The following is an 11,897-nucleotide window of genomic DNA, read 5'->3' on the forward strand; positions in this document are numbered from 1 at the left end:
GAAAAACAAAACAAAACAACAACAACAACAACAGAAACATGAACTATGCTTAACAACCACCGAGTAGCCTGAGGATCTGAAGACCCTTCAAAACCCACTCTTCATTTCTTCTTTGAAAGATTGTTTTAGGAGGGTCGAGTGATCTAAAATGCACAAAATACCTAATAGAATATCTGCATATAACAGTTATTCAGTAAAGATGTTTTCCTTCTTCTATATTCAAAGGGGCAAAAAGACCCAGAAAAAAAATAATACTTACAGTTATCTATTTTATCTTTTCTCCTCTCTCGTTAGATTTTATGAGAGAAAGTTGAATATGGATCACCCATCAGAGCCTTGAACAGCCACATGTAAGTAATCTTGGGGAAGAAGATAAATAATTAGAATATAGAGATGTCTCAATAATTTTGCTTTGGTGACAGTAAAGGGGCCAATGAACTGCTGGAAGATGCACTAAAAGCCTTGGCCCTTCTGAGTGCAATTGGGTGGAATTGCTGTCTTCTGGAATTGTTGTTTAAGGACCAGCAACTCAGAACTTTTCCTCTAGCAATTTGTCATCTGCAGTGATAACTATTTCTTTTGTCTAACCATTAAGCTCTTTCTCTGAAATACAAGAAAAAAAAATAGGTTTAAATTTCCAAAGTTGGAGAAATATTTCTGTGATATTTTAACTAAAAATTATGAATGGACATAAAAATATAGGATAAACATCATCTTTGTGAGTAAACTTGTTATATTTTGCATAGTACTCATGGGATAATAAGTCTTTACCAACTTATTTTCTGCCAGGCCCTGGGAATAGAGTACTAAATAAGAAAACATGGCCCCACTCTTAAGTGTTTAGTGGAGAAAGTAACCATGGAACAAAGACCTGAAAGATGAGAATAACTCTACATGAAGGTTTACTGTGAGAGCACTCTCAACAGAGGGAACAGGAAATCTAGCATAGAGAACACATGAATGCAAAGGCTATGAGGCTGGAAGAAGCATAGCATATTCAGAGAAAAGGAGTAAGAGCCAATGTAACTAGACCATTGTGAGAGAGGGTGAGATTGGTAAGAAATGAAGTTAGAGAGGCCAAGCACAGTGGCTCACACCTGTAATTGCAGCACTTTGGAAGGGCGAGGTGGGCGGATCACCTGAGGTCGGGAGTTCGAGACTAGCCTGACCAACATGGAGAAACCTCATCTGTACTAAAAATACAAAATTAGCCAGGCATAGTGGTGCATGCCTGTAATCCCAGCTACTCGGGAGGCTGAGGGAGGAGAATCGCTTGAACCCGAGAGGCAGAGGTTGCGGTGAGCTGAGATCATGTCACTGCATCACTCCAGCCTGGGCAACAAGAGCAAAACTCTGTGTCAAGTAAGTAAGCAAATAAATAAATAAATAAATAAATAAATAAATAAATAAAGTTAGATGAGTAGCCTTTGTAGGATCATTTTAAAAGTTAAGCATTACAAAAATTCATTGAATGGGGCAAGTATCAGAGGATTTTAAGCAGAAAGATGTAATAATGGAAGATCACTTTGATGCTACATGGAGAATGAATCACAGGGGCAAAAGCAGAAGCAATAATACAATTTAATATAGCAGTGGCGTAGGTTGAGATGATAGTGACATGGGCCAAGGTTATGATAAACATGACAAGATGGGCAGATTTTGGATATATTTTGGAGGGATAGCGAGAAGGATTTGGTGATGAATTGGCGATGGGGGTAGTAGTGAGACAAAGAAAAGGATCACGAGTGACTCAGAATTTTGACTTGGATTATGGCATAGATGTTGCTGCTGCTTACTAATATAGGGCAGACTAAAAGCAAAAGTTTGGTGTGGAGCTGTAGTTCTGCTTGGAACATGGTCCTATTAGACCTTCAAATGAAACTGAGTATAAGAGCTGGAGCTCATGAGAGAGGTAAAAACTGGAAATAGGTCTTTAGCATATAGACAGTATTTAAAAGCCATGACGCTAAATTAGTCCACTTGGGAGTATGAAAGATCTAAAACTGGATCACTCCAACATTTAGACATCAGCAAGCCGAGAAAAAGCCCACAAAGGAGACTGAAAAGGAACAACAGAAAATTATGATACAATAAATATTAAAATAGTAATTATAAAAGCATTTCAAAAAAGTGAAGTTGGTCTACAGATGTGAAATGCCCTTTATGAGTGTAGAAGGTAAAGACACAAACAGGAACAAAGGATTTGGCAACACAAAGGAGGCTGGTGATCTTGCAAGAGCAGTTTTGGTGAAATAGAGGAGATAGATGCTCAAGTGGCATGTGTGAAAAAAATGAGGTAGGAAAATAGAAACAAGGTCAGAGGACTCAAGAACTTTTACTGTGAAGGTGAGTAAAGAAATGGGGCTGTAGCTGAAGAGAGACATGGGATGGAAACTTATTTTCTTCTTTTCTTAAGAAGATGCTATATGACAGGATTAGAATGCTTGAGGATGTGAGAGAGTATAGAATCCAGAACACAAGTTCAAAAAAGAAAGCAGAGTCATGCCATCTTTTGGAAGATCAAGTATGTGTGTGTCATGCTATAGGAATAGATGTCAACAGAGCAATGCACTTGCCTTTGGCCAGATGATACATGATACAACAGGAATTTGTTTTCTCACAGTTTTGGAGGCCAAAAGTCCAAAATCAAGTTGTTGGCAAATTGGTTGCATCTGGGGGCTCTGAGGGAAAAATTGTCTAAATTCGTCTTAGCTTCTGGTGGTTTCTGGCAACCCTGATGTTCTCTGATTTGTAGATGCATCATTCCTATCCCTATCCCTATTCCACCTTCACATGGCATTCCTCCTATATTTGCCAGTATCTAAATTTTCCTCTTATTATAAGGACACAAGTTATATTGGGTTTACAGCTCACCTAATTTAGTATACCCTCTCCTTAACTTGATTACATCAGCATAGATTCTTTTTCCAAATAAGATCTCATTCACATTCATAGGTTCTAAACAGACAAGAATTTAGGGGAGACACTCACTGTTCAGCCCCATACAGCCCAGTTGTTTAATTTTCTCTAGAAATGTTCAGCTGCTTGGTCCAAATACTGAGTAAGTGAATGATTGAGTTTCATCAAAGAATGTTTATAAAAATCATCATGGTATTGCTTCTTTATACATTAACTAACTTTAGGCATAAAATGATTAAATTAGTATTTTTAGTGTTTTTTTGCTAAGTGAACAAAACTTATCACTTCTTTTGTAGGAAGATTTATTTTTAAGTTAGATGGTGAGTTTTGCATGTTTCCGATGACTTTGCATGAAGGATAAAAGCGAAGACCTATGTATCTTCTGTAGCTCAGCTCTCAATTTCAGATGTGTTTTATCATCAAGTTTGTGGTGAAAGTCCAGAGGCCTGAGTTCTACCCTTGTTCTACCGGTGACTATAATGTGATACTTGTTCTGCCAAGAAATCGTTACTTTTGTAAATTACAGGGACCTCATAGATTTCAAAGTAAATTCTTGCTCCAGATTTTACAAGTGAGAAAACAAAAGCATGAGAGAATTAACTGACTTACCAAAGATACTACATTTAAATACATGTTCAGTTAATGGAACTTTTAGTCCGGTGTTGTTTTTGCTATGCCATAAAATTATTCTGTACTTTTTTTCTTCATTTATAAAACGAGGATAATATATACACCTCTTGACAGTTTTTAGTTATACATATAAAATGGGAGAAATAAGTGAAAAATATTTGTAAATTCTAGATTCTACCCCCTTATAGCTGAGACTAACTTCCATGATTCTGGCTTTTGACAATTGGAGCTCGAGACCTAATTTCTTTATTGTAGTGTTATAAATATAGTGAAATGCATATAAGTATAAAACCTATGTACTGTTTTAAATGAGTGAATATTGAAACATAATATAGAAATTACTGTTTCTTCTGATTTATCCACCAAAATATCAGTTTCTAATTATCATATATTATTACTTTCCATATTAGAGATTATTTTCTCCTATTTTCCTAATTATGTATGTATCTGGTTTTGTAGAAATAGCTCTAAAATTATCAATCTGTTGGCTTAGAAGAGTAAATGAAGCATCAGGGACAGTGTGTTTGACTACATTTCTAGTTTGTAAACAAGTCTTGGTTGGATAACTCTGTTTATGAAGTGGAAATGTGGTCAACAAACCCTTAGTCCCTACAGTCCACAGAGAAGGCTAAATCTGCTTCTGATTTTTATATGATCAACTACATAAAATATTGATGCAGTTAAGTGATGCATTGCAATTGTCCATCTCTCTGTACTCAAATTTAACATGTGTTTACAAAGGGATGATGATCTGGAAGCAGATTGAAACAGTTATGTGTTAAAAGTTTGTTAGGACAACAGATTGCAAAATAAAAATTTATTTTCTGATTTTCTCACTTTTCATTATCATACAGAGTATGGGCCTACATTTTTATTCTAGCTTCCTCTCTGTTCATTTTCCTCTCATTTTAAACTTATTGCCTCATCCATTAATTTGCAGAATTAAAAACCATAACTGAATTCCATTACCTCTGCTGTGTGCTGTCCAACAGTGCACATCCACACCAGGCCATAGCAACCTTGATAGAGCAGCCTGTGTGATCCTTCTGTAGGAAGGAATGTGAAATGCAGGTGGTTAGCAGAGTGTCCATATCCTTAATGAATGTCAGCCCTTGAAGCTGAGCTCACCTGCAATAAAAGTTTGAAAACTTTTCTAATTTGAGTCAGTACATTAAATTAGAGGAAGAAAATCTATTGACACCCTGGTCAGTTTCTAAAGGCCCTCCATAGTAGCTTTCTACAACATGGATGACCCCTCCAGGAAAAACTTTTAAGGAAACGGTCTTAATTCTGTATCAAAATGACTTCTTCTGTGGTGAACTGAATCAATCACAATTTGCTGAGACTAGATCTTAAGTTTTCTCGTTACTAAAGAAAGAAAGAAGGAAAGAAAGAAAGAAAGAAAGAAAGAACCTAACTGTGTAAGGGATGAGTATCTTAATTAGCTGACTGTAGTAAAATTTTCACTACGTATATGTATATCAAAACATCATGTTGTACAGCTTAAATAAATAGAAATGAAAATGAATATAAATCTTGGTTTGACATTCTGAACCAGTTTACAAAGTTGGTTTGAATCCTTTGACATATCCAATGAATTCTATACTGTTATCGGAACAATCCATGAACACAACACTCTTAGAAATCGTCTCCAGTGTCTATTTTGCCCACCTCCACTGGACAGTTACATAGTCAATTGTAGTAACTAATAAGCGTAGGTTGTCTCATGGAAGGAATGACTAAGAAGACATTATATTTGTGGATGAAGGGTTGTTACCAGAAGTGATTTTGTCTTCAGTTCTCGCTTACTGCAAAAAATGCTGTTGGCATGTGGTATCATTTAGGATCTGTTGAAAACACTCTTAGGGGATCAGTTCAAGTTTTGGGAGTTTGCTTGAACTCTGATAAAAGCTGAAAGCAAGATCTCTCCACTTACTTTTAAGCTGGCTTTCTCTAAGGGAAAGCTTCTTCTGATTTCTGGCTCCAAAGCCTTTTCTCAGGGGGTTACTGAGGGGGGGAAATCTACTCAAACTGAGCTGCTGTGTATTCTCTAGCCCTTCATATTCTCAGTATAATTCATAGAGATTTATCTCTTGCATCTTAGAAACAACATCTGAAATCCTTTCTGATTTGAAACAGAGAGCTGTCATAGATATGACTTTTTCCCACTTACCTTATCTGATGTACCAGCAACAGCAATAAACTACAGAGTTGAATACTAGCTCTATCTTCACTAGCTGCACATCCATGGGCAAATTACATGACCTCTTTCTGTTTTAGTTTACTCATCTTTAAAATGAGAATTTTGCATTTGATAAGACCATTCAAATAATAAAATGTAGTATTTTATGCAAAAGTATGCCTGCCTAGAATATGGTAGATTTTAGACAAATAATAATTTGTTTCTCCCTGAATCCTTGCATTAAGCTCGCAGAAAAAAAGTAGAGAGCAAAGGTGGGTAGAGAACAGTCCTGAGGATATATATTTGGGAGTTTCCTTATTATTTGACAAATCAGATCCTGTGCTTTGAGAAAATGTATATTTCTGCCCCTGCATGCCTTCCCATTTCTGTCCACTTTTCCATACTCCTAATGATAACTGCTTCTTTACTTCTTCTTTGGAGGTAGGGTGGGGAGTCCAGCACAAAATATTTTCTGGTACAACACACCTCTCTAAGAGATGCCACTTGTGTATGTTCTGCTGATACATTCCTGATTTTCTATTAGTGCTTTCTAAAGAAGTGAAAGCAAGAATGTCATAATCTTGCTAACAGAAGTTACCTTGTGGCTTTAGAAATGTCATAGAAGGTGTATTGTCTCAATTTTTTTTTCTCATTGTTGTGTCTTCATTTCCCTGGAACATAGTTGGTACTCAATAAATACTTGCTAAAAGAATAAGTTATGGCCGGGCGTGGTGGCTCATGCCTGTAATCCTAGCATTTGGGGAGGCTGAGGTGGGTGTATTGCCTGAGCTCAGGAGTTCAAGACCAGCCTGGGGAACAGGGTGAAACCCTGTCTCTACTAAAAATACAAAAAATTAGCCTGGTGTGGCAGTGGGCACCTGTAATCCCAGCTACTTGGGAGGCTGAGGCAGGAGAATTTCTTGAACCTAGGAGGCAGAGGTTGCAGTGAGCTGAGATCGTGCCATTGCACTCCAGCCTGAGCAAGAGAGCGAGATTGTGTCTCAAAAAAAAAAAGTAAGTTATTAAAAACTGGAATTACTTTTGCATCGATCTTGTAATTAGCTACTTCAATTGTTTTGAAGTAGGACTTGGAGATTTAGGAATTGGTAAGGGAAGAGGTAACAGTGGTGGAGTAGATGAGGGGAGATAATGCCAAGTATTGTAACCTCAAGAGCCTAAGATTTATACTGGTAGAAAGGAACAATGAGAGTTCTTGAAATGTTCAAAGATTTGTAAGTCATCAAGGTAGAATGGCCCTGACTGTTGGACAAGTATCCAACTACATTTTATTATCCTTTCACACTTCCATGCTCCTGATAAAAATGCCACATTTTCTCCATTCTCCTTAAACATCTATTACTTTCTCCCTACTCAAGACTCTCAGCTTGCTTTTTACTTTTATGTCATGAAGAAAATACAAAGAACAACAACAGGACCTCGTATCCTCTTTCTGTTCCTATTCTTCTTCTCCTTCCCTTCCCTTACTGAAAAATTCAGTATTAAATTATTTAAGTGAGAGCAAGCAAAACAGCCATCTGCATGAGAGTTAGGACAGTGGAAGGCAGAGAGTGATAAGGAAGGTGTCTATGGAGCAAAGTAGTCTAGCATAGGGATTTTGAGCTCATGTAGGAAAAATAGACTCTCAATACCACACTTAAAAACTAATTGACATCTGCATTATATACTCTGCCTCCCTTCCTATTACTGGGGTTTATTGGTCCTTCTATTCCAAGGTAAACCCCTCTTCTTGTACTAGGTCCCATCCTTTCTTCACTAATCAAAGACATCCGTTCATTTCTTCTTCAGCATGTTTATGTCCAATTATGGCTAAAATTACCTGAGGGAATGGGAATAGGTGGGAAGCAAGATACCAGGTCTCTAGTCCTAGAACTGTTTTTAACCCACTCTGTGACTCTTAAGTTCTCATTGTCTAGATTTTCTCATCTTTAAAATCACATTGTTGGAATAGATTGGTGGTTCTCAGCTTAGGGTGTAGAGGCTCCTCACCAGCCCATGATGGCCTTCAAGGCATCTGTGCATCTCCTACTATTGCATGTAAAATTTTGAAGTCATTGCACATGTGTTCATTTTGTTTTCAGATAAGAGGAAAGGTCTGTGAAAACTAAACTAGAGTAGATTTCCTTGAAATGTCTTTAAGTCTTAACTTCATATAAGTCTAAGTTTTGAAAGAGACTACAAGAGACAGCCTGATGCTGTTCTGCACAGTTAGAAGGCAGTCTCAGTTCTGCCACATCCTTTTCTCTCATTTTGGTTTTTACTATCTATAAAATGAAGATGTTTAATGAGATGATCCAAAATAATACTTTTCAATTTTACATTCAGTTCAACAAAATCAAGCCAAAACAAACAAACACATCCTGGTAGTTAGCTTGAATTCAGACTGGTCTTTGCTGTGTCTTCAGAAATTGAAATCTTGAGCTGCTAATGTTCTAAGAGCACTTTGAGAGGGAAGAAAGAGAGGGTGGGAGCCCGGCAAGAGAGAGTAAGGATGTGGTTCCTGCATAAGACTGTAGCTGAAGGACTTAGCAACCTTCTAAATTTTAGAAGATTAAACCTTAAGGGTGACTAGAAATAGGAAGAAAAAAAAGCTTCATGGTTGCCCAAGAAGATACTTGAGATCTCATTCCTTAAATGTTTAACTTCTTAAATCCTAAAATAAATCACGAAAAATATCTCTTTATAGCATTGGATTATTTTTGAAGGGTTGAATACATTGTGTAGTGTCTAATGCTCCCTTGTTAGTCTGTTTTTCTCATTGGAATCTAGATAATATTTTGCTATTGAGCAAATTAATTTGTCACAGCATGCATAATTTTGATTTGTTCTACACTTCCAGCTCTTTCCTATTTTCTCCTATGCTGTTGTTGGGACTTGTTATTTCTCTCTTTACAAGTGTGTCCTGTTTGCTTCAAAAAAATAGATTCGCGACAAGGCTCTCAAAGCATACACAACACTAACAGGAAGTTGTTAGTAAGCCTCTCCTTTCCCAAGTACAACGTGGGTCTGGGGGCAACAGTGTGGAAAGTGGAAGGTCTATCCCAGTACCATTCTTTATCCAGCACCTACTGCATGCCAGACTCTATGCTAAACACTTAATGTCAAATTAGACACACTCTGTTCTACACTCTCAGAGTTATCACAAAAGAGCTGGGTGCCTTCACTCAGGGATTTCCACTGGAATCTGTTCGTGCTGGTGTTTTGCTCCTTTCTCCCTGAAAGTGGGTGGATGTAATCATGACAAGGAGAGAGTCTTTAGCCAGTAGACAAGTTGTCTTCTTACTCCCATGGAGGATTGGGACAGAATGGGGGATTTTTTCGGAGCCTGGCCCAAACTCGGCTGTGCCTCAAGAGCCCATTAGGCTGCAGGTCACAGCAGCTGGAGCCCAGGCGCCCAGAACCGGTCACGCGTCTGTGCTGCCCGCTCCAGGATGCACAATAGAGTCATTGACTATTTATTTACTGGGTAGAACAAGGCTGCTGTTGACTTAATTAAGGGAGCCTCCCAGCCACCCCTGGGATCTTCAAATGACTAACGGACTCTCCATTGCCACTAACTCATCTCTCCTTAACATAAGTCCCCAGTCCCCCTCCTCCCCACCCTGCCCCACCCAAGAATGCTCAGTAGGCATGTTGTGGGGACCGGGGCGCAGAGAGTCCTGGGTGGTGAACAAGAGGGAAAGACTGGCGGTTTTGGCAGGACTGAATTTCTGTGTTTCTGAGCTATTCTGAGCCAGGCGCTAGCCTCAGGGTGTGGAACATGGCCCTGCTGCGCCAGGGTCCGGAGAGGGCTTAACTTTACTAGGGCTGCAGTGAAGGAGGAAGCAAAAGGGCAAGTTCTGGTCTCCAGCTCAGACAACGGGTCCCTGGGGACTCAGAGCCTCTCTACTTCCCGGACCTCGGTATTAGATAGATAGTGGAGAGCCACCAGGGACTGGAACTGCTAGGGGACTGCAAAGCCGTGGAATCCCACCTGGTCCCTTCTTTATGCAGCCCGTTTGAAATGGTCTCTTGAGCCCAGTGCGCCTGGCCTGTTCCCGCTTAGCCTCTCTTAAATCTCCTCGCGAATCTCAGCTCGCCAACTTCCTCTGGGGGAAACTGCTAAACTCAGCTCCAGTTAATATTGTAGGGCTGAGGATAAAATAGCAACGGTATTGAATAGATGTTGACTTTTCCGACCCAGAGGAGCGGAACTCAGGGATTGTTTGCAAAAGCTAATCGTTTCCACCGTGAAGCGGGGACAGCCTGGTGCGCTCACAGCCGCCAGCCCCTCCCTGGAAGCCAAGCTGCGGGAAGACTCTGGGACTCAGGTGCCCCTCCCCATCTCTGGCCTTTAAAAGAGTCCTCCCGAGAACTTGGACGGGTGGCAGCCAAACCAGGGCTGCTCCCCAGACTCCTGTCTCCAATCTTGGAGTCTGCGACCTCAGGTTCGGCGCCCACTAGATCTCGAATCCAACTTGTTTCTGAAATGTGTTTAGGTTGAGAGTTCCGGGGCCTGGGCGGGAGTTTGGTGGGGAGAGGGGAGTCTGCTATTTAAGGCGCCGGACATACACAGAGACAGCCCGCCCGACCTCCTAACACTCAGGAAAAGTCCGTTTCCAAGCATCTGTTCTCAGCAATGGTGGCAGGGAGCAGGGCACTGTGACTCCCGGCATCTGAGGGAATACCGGCACAGCGCTACCAGAGCGCATTTGCTGTGTGCGCTGGAGGTCGGGGTGGGAGGGTGCGCAGATCAAGATCTTTTTTTGCAAACCTCAGGGAAATGACCGTAGTTGAACTAAGAGGTCCACTTTGGAGACTACCAGCTGCCCTCCAAGCCCTGGCAGTGGAGAAGTTTCGTTGCTATGGTTTCGGAGAGGCATATAAGCCATCACCCAGAAGCAAATGTGTTTGGGCTCCTTATATGTGTTGTCACCACCCAAGGCTAGGCAAATTCCTCGGCGCTTTACATGCATCACTCACTCCCTGACAGAGCATCTCGGCCTTAGTCTCCCCATCCCAGAAGGCGGGTGTGCGCTAAGGGAGCGAAGTCCAGCCGGAGGCTTCGTAACATCCAAGTCTAGGGACGCCAGGAATTCTCTCGCTCTAGCTCCTGTGGTCCAGGGGTGGGAGGTGCCCCCGAGTGGCCGCGGCGGCCAGGAGCGTGCAGGGGCCGCAGGGAAAGGAGCGCGGCGCCTTTAAAGCAAGAGGCGAGGAACCCCCGCCAGGAGGCGTGTCTGTCTGTGCCGCGGCCGCCGCCGCCGCCACTGCTGCTCCTCTGTCACCGTCTTCGCGGCTGCCGTCACTCGCGCTCGGCGCCGGCGGCTGCGCTGGTCGGTCTGGGAGCCGGGGACTTTTCCGCCCGACCTCCTCCCGCTGCTCCTCCCCGAGGACCACCCCACCCCCTCCCCGCCCACCTCACCCCTAGCTCCAGGTAAGGACTCCCTGACGGTGGCCTGCACTCCGGGCTCCTTCACGAGGTGTTTGTTTTCAAGAGGACGGGAGGGACTGCGGGTGGGCGAGGGGCATTTTCCACCTGGAGAGAAGGAAGAAGGCGAACAGCAGCGCTGCGGACGTCCGTGCGCTCGGGGCACCCGCTGGACCGATTCACTGCGAGTGTCTTTGTGGGGCTCGTCTCAGCCAATTCCCGTCAAGCATGCAAGTGGCTCTGTTAGCTGCAGTCACCTATGTTCTCCACATAAAATGATTTAAGAAGTGGACATGTCAGGAAGTGGCCTCAGCTACGGGGACTCACGCGAGGCGAAGAGAATGAGACAGATGGCAAGAAGCTGTGTGTCTGTCGGCGGGTCTGAGGAAATCCCCATCCCTCCTTCTGTCCACCCATCCTTCCATTAACCCTACTCCTTAGTTCTGCGCTGAAGAAGTACATTTATTTTAACCGGCACCCGTATTAAGAGCTTCTGAAAAAACTTGGAGGGCGTCCCATTAGGGTAAGGAAGGGGCAGTGTCACCAGGGTGGATCATAAACCTCAAGAACTTTTAACGAACCACATCCTCTGATATTTTTACCTTTAAGGAGATAGAGTTTCTTTACCAAGCAACACGACCGAGCTGAGGCTCCTTAGAGAATAATTTCCAATTTAGGCAATGGGAAATATTGGAAAACTTACTATTAGTAGCCTTTTGGTAATGCACAGATTATCTTCTA

The 11,897-nt window shown here is 41.8% G+C and overlaps 1 protein-coding gene across 3 annotated transcripts in view; it reads left to right on the forward strand.

Moving 5' to 3' along the window:
* Positions 1-283: 283 nt before the first annotated feature.
* The window catches only part of GRIK2 (glutamate ionotropic receptor kainate type subunit 2), a 672,448-nt gene continuing 660,834 nt past the window's right edge, over positions 284-11,897 (forward strand). The window contains exon 1 of one of the 3 annotated variants that reach the window (XM_030809503.1): positions 284-350. The gene's annotated coding sequence lies outside the window, so the exon portion shown is untranslated. Of the gene's footprint in view, positions 351-11,009; positions 11,163-11,412; positions 11,680-11,897 lie in introns of those variants that run through there. The other 2 variants (XM_003258377.4, XM_030809504.1) reach the window with 2 other exon arrangements.

The sequence above is a fragment of the Nomascus leucogenys genome, chromosome 3 (assembly GCF_006542625.1).
Source record: "Nomascus leucogenys isolate Asia chromosome 3, Asia_NLE_v1, whole genome shotgun sequence".
Classification (NCBI taxonomy): Eukaryota; Metazoa; Chordata; class Mammalia; order Primates; family Hylobatidae; genus Nomascus; species Nomascus leucogenys.